Here is a 7,307-nt window from a genome sequence, read left to right as displayed (position 1 = left end):
AATCAGATGAGTCTAAAATCCCTTATTATCAATTTACGATAAGCTAATAAGTTTGATCCTGATAATGAGTGTGTCCTCCAGTGGTTTATCTGCCCATTTTGTCTTTTGCCATTGTTCTTGTTCTCAAAGGTTTTGTGGGTTTTTTTCTGACCTTCAGAAATCTCTGGAGTGGATTCCAAAATTCCCTTGTTGCAGACTTGAAATCTTGAGGAAGCTCCAGGTGAGCTGCTCTTCAGTCATGCAAACAATTTCAATGGAGATTGGCTAGGATGCTTTCTTTCCTTCTTCCTAAGGCAGGCAGCAAAATGTTTGCCTCTGCTGGAATACTGGGGGCCTCTGCTGGAATACTTCTTCCTCTGTCACTAGACCTGTATTTGCTGTATTATTGGAAGAAACTGATATTAGTATAGCACTTTGGTGGGGCTCAGGATCTATCTGTAACATGGTAACTTGGGCTATTTTTGATCTTCACTGAAAGCATCTAAGATGAAAGAGGAGGTGGAAACAGACACAGGAAAAGCAATCAATAGGTTTCTGTTTTCTACAAACAAACTTTTTGAAATGTGAAGAGTGTTCAGCTTTAAGAGGATCATGGATTTCAGGTAAGAAAAAAAAAGTTCTCTGGACTGTGATGCTTGATGTGTATGATAATTTCCAATGAAGATTTTGAAGTATCGTTGTAACAACCACTGGAAGGAAGTTTTAAGGAATTAATTTTGAACCAGTGTGTTGCAGACTAGCAGCTCTTGGATACTTAAGTCTGAATGTATGTTGTTGGACTCAGACTGTCAACAGGGAAAAAAGAGTGGAGTCTGATGTACTGCAGATAGCTGCTTCATCCAGTATCACAAAACCTGCTGCATGATTAGCAGTGGATATCCCTTACACATCTGAAAGGTAATTGTGCTTGATAGATGCTTCCCACTTATAAGGTAACCATAGACTAGAACAAGCAAGGCTCTGATCCAACGAAGCACTTAAGTACATCCTTAAATTTGAGCCTATGAGCCAGTCCAGTTGTCATAGGTTGAGTTCAATAATGCTACTCAAGCTTAAGTACTTTGCTGGTCTGGGGCCTGAAGTCAAACTCTAAAGGCAAAGGATGCCTTAGCCCTGGAGATGTTGTTATGGAAAGCTGTTATTGTTAATGCTGAAGTTCTAGTATTCCTATTGAATTTCAGTTCCTTTTCATTTTCTGAAATAACCTTTAAAGGTTAATTTTTCCTGCCAGCCCCCACTGCCTATTTTCTTGGCTTGTCCTCCTCTTATCATTTCTCACCATTTCTCTTCCAGACATGAGCAGAACTCATTAGTCTTCAATAGCTATAACAGAATTTGTTTATATGGTGTTTAAAAGAAAGTCTGGGAGAGACCAAGAGCCTCCCCACAGAAACTGAGTAAGCTAGAAACCAGACAGCTCTTTTGAGGACAAGGACTTTTATAGGGAAGTGAGAGAAAAAGTTGCTAGTGGTTATTCTTCATGCAAAGATACCCCCCCAAAAAAAGGTTTCAAATCACTTTTCTCTGAGCTTTTGTTCTCTTCCCTCTGCCTTTCCCCTATGCATTTATTGGATGCTTTAGCAAGAGGGGGACTGAGACCCCGTGTTCGTGCTGGCAACAGCTTGAGGCTTTTGAGCATTAATGTCGTTTAACAGAGAGAGGGTAACACTAGATAGAAAACATTTGATTAGAAACGCTGGGCACAAAATTAAGCTTTGATTAGAATCTTGTGATAAGTATTTCCTTGACAAGATGAAATAGTTTTTCAGTAGATAATAATTTTTCAAGAAACCTTTTTTTTTTGTTACCCTTCATCCCCCTCCCAGCATAAAACCTGACATTTTGAGACACCCAAGAATACTTTTGACCAGCAGCAATTCCAACAGCAAGGAAGCACAGAGGGAAAGAAGGAGAAAGAGATGCATGTTTCCATTTTGATTATTCGCAAAGAATTGTGATGAAGCAGATCTTTCAGTGTGAGGTATCAACCTGGTAGGACAGAAGAAATGCATACTGTTCCTTAGTGAAAATCAGGCAGCTCCACCTTGGTGCAAAGGAGTGACATGCATAGCAGGAGTCAAAAACTGAAGAGTTCTTCAAGCTGGGTAAGAATTCAGCTTCAGAGCAGTCATTTGTAACAGACATCAAGCCATTCACACAGAGACTGCAGCTGTTTAAGAGAATAGAAGGAACGGAGATGATTGATGTTTGTCCATTGTGCTCGTGACACCAGGTTGTTTTTAATTCACAAAGGGGAAGGCAGCTTCCCCATCACATATCTCATACATCTGGGTATGGGCAAGTTTTCTATTTTCAAATAAACCAGCATTGTTAAGTCAGTACATGTGGCATGCTGTGGTCTAAAAATCATGCACATTATCAAGACAGAAATTCCAGATTTCGTGAAGGACAACAGAAACAAATCTATTCTCCAGCTAACATAAATTTCTCATCAATGATTTCAGTGTTAACAGGTGGGTACAACACACTTCATAACGTTGCTTTTCTTCTTGGAGTAGAAAATTTGATTGCAACAAATCTGTGTTAGAACTCATAGGACAGATTGAAATGGAGAGGGTGGGCATATTTTGTGGTCAGGTTTTTCACAGGGAAGTTATTTGAGTGTATTAAGTAGTCTGGCTTACTTGTAATGATTTGTCCTAGATGGTAGTTCTGCAGGAAAGCTCTGTGTATGTGCATGTATGTTTTTTAAACTTTGTCAGTATTCATATTTCTATACCTCTAGCCAAACAGATGCAGAGACTTTTTTTTTTCTGTTGTGTTACTGAAGCACTTAATGAATTACATACCTTCTGAATGATAAGATTACCTGGTTGCCTTTTCTAATGGTATATTTAAACCTGCATGTACATGAACAGATATGTTTAAAATACCATGGTAAATAGATGGAGAGAAGTGTCTAGACTTAAAAATGACACCAAGGGACAAAATGCTTACCCTTCTTTACACTAGGACAATGCAAGTGACTTTTATGCAAGGCATGTCACCATTTTCCTAGAAAGCATATTACACCTGAGGATTAAATCTCAACTATTCTTTATTATTGATCTAGTTTCTTAGTCATGGAGCAATGACCAGTATAGTCAGCCAATATAGTTCCCAATAGTGGAAGAGAACAGAGTTTTTATATAGTTCTAACATGATCCATTCCTTATCTTACAGTATCCTGAGCTTTCATGGCCCAAAACACAAGTAAATGGAGAAGTGGCCAGTGCTCTTTTATGATGTGGTGAAAAGAATAGGCTGTTCAGGATTTGTTAAAGAAGTCCTGGCCACTTTCAGGATTGGGAATATGTCGAAAGCAATCTTACTTTTTCTGCTCAGTTACTTCGAGCATGTGCTGAGGATGTGTCCCTGGCACATGTGAGAAAATCATCACTTGTCAGTGCTCTCCAGCTGGATGTGGTGGTTGTCTCCACTTCATTGCTGTTACACTGTAGATGAAAAACAGACAGCAGATGATGGTACATGAAAAACTTCCATGACTGAGCCTTGGCACTGGATAGCCCCCTTCACATTTGGACTGCTAAAATGCAGACATAGAGAAAGTTTCCACCAGCTTATATTGCCATCTTGCCACAGATGACAAATATAGCTTGGGGAAAGCATTCTGAGACAGGCTACCTACAACCATAAGAAAAAGAGAGAATCAGGAATAATTCCATGTAGGAGGGAAGATTAGAGTCTGGGAATTGTACCCTGCATACCTGTAGTATTAAGTGTTCCTACTGAGGAGCTATGGACGTAGGTTTGAAAAGTACCTGGGACTGGATTAGGACATCAGTCTCCTACTAAGGAGACTCCACAAACAATTTCCTACAAACTAATTCCTGTATGTCTCTTTACTATGTTTTACAAACTGGTCTCATAGGCTGGGCCTGATTGCCGGTGTCTTGCATGTGCTGCATGACGGTGTTGAGGATGTTCTGCTCCATAACTCTCCCCAGCACCAAGGTCACACTGACAGGGCTATAGTTCCCCAGATCCTCCTTCCTGCCCTTCTTGTAGATGGGCATCATGTTTGCCAACCTCCAGTCTTCTGGGACCTCCCCAGTTAGCCAGGACTGCTGATAGATGTAGTATTTTATTTTAAATCCTGTTGGAAATAAATGTCTTCATTACTTTCAATGCATTTTTTTACCACACAAAGTTTAGAGGGATGCTGTAGCTATACAAAGCCCGTGTTTCTATCATGCACTCTTCGAAAAAAACAACTTGTAAATGCACTGTATAACACATTAAGACTAACCTGAATATTTACTACTCTCACCCACCCCTTATTTCAGCCACTTAAGGAATTCCTAGTTGTAAGAGTGGAGTAAGAGTTCAAGGTATCAGGCAGGATCATTTCCTGAGGTTAGTCCTCTATGTTATTAGAGCATGAAGGACCTGTGGCATTAGTTTGAACAGCTGAGATTTCTTTGGCCTTCCTGACTGCCAAGGACAAACAATCTGTTGATGAGGGACTGGTAGCCTGGCCTGTCTCAGTGAAACCCATTTTCTGTGTACAAACATGACCACCACAGTGTTCTGTGCTGGGCAGTTGCTTTTGCTCCTATTTAGATTTCTCCCTTTTTCCTTTGTCCAAAAATACTAATTTAATGCGACCCAGACTTGTAAATAGTTTTAGCCCCCTTGATTCTGCATCATTTTGCCCAGCTTGAGGGTTTTTTTTAAAATGCACACTAATTTGAGGGTTTGGTATTTAGTTAGTCTTATTTATTCTTGTTATAAATTTGTGGGCAGGGTCTGTGGGCACTTAAAAAAAAATAAATTCTTGCTGTAGAGGGCAAAGAATAGTGCCATGTTTCATTACTGAGGAGAGTTGTGAAACTATCTTTTTCTCCCCTTTACAAAGCTACTTGATTCCTCCTGAATACTGACAGTATGAAAAATCCCCATCCAGGGTAAAGGACCTTTGGCTGGTTTGAAGGCTAAGGCTGTGGACCATCGGCCATAAGTGAGGACATTCAGGATTTACTGCTGCCAGGTAATAGTGGCACAGTCTACAGTTACTTCCATGCAAAGCTCCTACCTGTACAAATTGCTGTACATGAACAACACTGTTTGTCTGTAAGCAATAATGAGCCTCAGGTTAAAATCGTCTTGGAAAAAATGCAAACCAATAGGAAAAAAAAATCCCACTGTCTAGGAGTTCCATTTCTAATTAGAAAATCAGTAAATTAATTTTCTTTACATTTGGTATGGGTATTGATTGTTTTAATTCCCTTGAGCCGCTGAAAACCCCAGATGTAGTCGGTATGTGGGCTGAACTCAAGAGGAAAGCCTCCTGAAATGGGCCTTTGACAATTAGTTAGTTATATGATAAATCACAACAGGGAATAAACAGTCTTGGCTATTCAGGATGGAGCTTTTTGTACATACTCATGATTTGTGGGGTTTTTTTTAACAAATTCACAATGTGATCATTTTTGTCATTCTTTTAAGAGTTAGAATAAATGCCATATTGCAATCTATTAAACAAGAAAATTTTGTAGTGCAAAACCTTGTTGAACTGTAACACCCTTTTTGTTAATTTTTTGTATAATTTTTTCAAATAGTGGTACAGGAAAAATACATTCCAAACCTAAGTCTGAATTGATAGCTTGATTTTCTCCTTAATTGTGCTGATTTTACCCACTGGATGAATCGAGGCACAGCCTGCAACAATTCCCAGGTGGTGAAGAAACAAATCAACTAACTATAACTCTCTAGAGTACCTGAACAGAAAACTATTTTCTATTCTGAAAAGAAAAGATAGTAGCTCCATTTTGTTTCTAATAATCTTTAACAGGCAATTAAAAATCTTAGTTTTCAGTCTCATTTCTGGTTTTTTGGAAGAATTCCTGTAAAGGCCAGTGACTGTTAGCCCTGTTATCTTATGTATGTATTTGTTAGTGTGTGTGATTGTTGTAGTATAAACAGGCAAAATAATCTTTTATATACAAAAGTCTATATACAAGGCAAACATCGTAAAGGCATTTACTTAACTGAATCAGTAACTAAAATAACATTTGCTGAAGAATACCACACTGAAGCCAGCACACGAGTTGTTTATTGGCATGAGTTAGTCCACAGCACTCAACTTACTCTCCTGAGGAAAACACAACACTTATAGTACAAGTACTACAAAGGCAGTGCTCAAAATATTAACCATTTAAATGCTGGGAAATAAACTAAGGTACAATGTGATCAGTGAGATAATGTGGAGATTGTAAGAGTGCCTCTATGTACAAGGATAGTCAGGAGTGAATAGAAAGTTGGTTTAGGCCTGATTTTCCAAAATTATTGCCTCAGCATTTCTCAGCTCAACTTAAGATGTTTTCAGGTGTTGAGCACCAACCAAGCTAACTGAAGCTGGGGTAATAAACTCCCTTCCAAAATACATGCAGGGTGAATCAGAGCTGTAGGTGAAGTAAATAAGTGGGCAGGTTAAGAGGAAAAGCAAACCTTTTACTGAAGAGCTGGCTCTTCCTTGGGAATGAGAAGTGGGTGGCCGGAGGAGAGAGAACTGATGAGTGAAACAGTAACCCCTCTGCCTAGTTGTGAGCGAGATGGGGGGTATTGTCACTTGAGGAAAGCACCATACTTCAAGAACATTGTCCTCATTGTGAAAAATCCTGGTGATGCAGGAGGGCAGTGGAGTACCAAGTGTATCCTTAGGTCTGTCTAGTAAGGGCAACAGCCTGCAGCCCTGCAGTCAATTCACCATGCATTTTGCCAGGTATCACCAATGCACGATTGTTTGTTTAGCGCTTCAAAGGAAGGTGAGTAAAGAGAAGAGCAAGCTTTTTTCCCCCAGGTTTCAAGCGCCGTGTGGTACTGCCAAGTCAGCATTGCTCCAGCTGTATTTGAACTTGGAAGCTAAAGTTCAATGGAGGGAGCTAGTTCAAAGCAAGTGTAACTGCCTGAATGTTATGCTTCATGTTGGAAAATGTCCTTCATAAACCAACAGAATGATAGAGCTTATGTATGTAGCTGAAGCCACAAGATGCCTGAAGAGTAGTGTTCAAGGACTACAATAACATAGTGTGGCTTCCCCAGTCATAGGTAGAGGAGAATGGTGTTCCGTGAAGATAGAGTGAAGAAAAAGTGCTGTTAACCATTCCTTCTGTGTAAATTATGGGAAACAAACAGAACGCTTGAATCGCTAATACGTATGCCCCTATTTTTTGGTGATGTAACAGTGGATGCAGAAGAGTGCCACAGAGTTCCATTGAAACTAATAACAGGAACACATTTAAAAATAAGCTGTTCTAATCTAAAACACTTCTCTGAGTATTTGC

This window comes from Falco punctatus (assembly GCF_963210335.1).
Source record: "Falco punctatus genome assembly, chromosome: 10".
NCBI lineage: Eukaryota > Metazoa > Chordata > Aves > Falconiformes > Falconidae > Falco > Falco punctatus.
The sequence above is the reverse complement of the archived record's forward strand: the minus strand, read 5'-3'. Positions refer to the sequence as shown.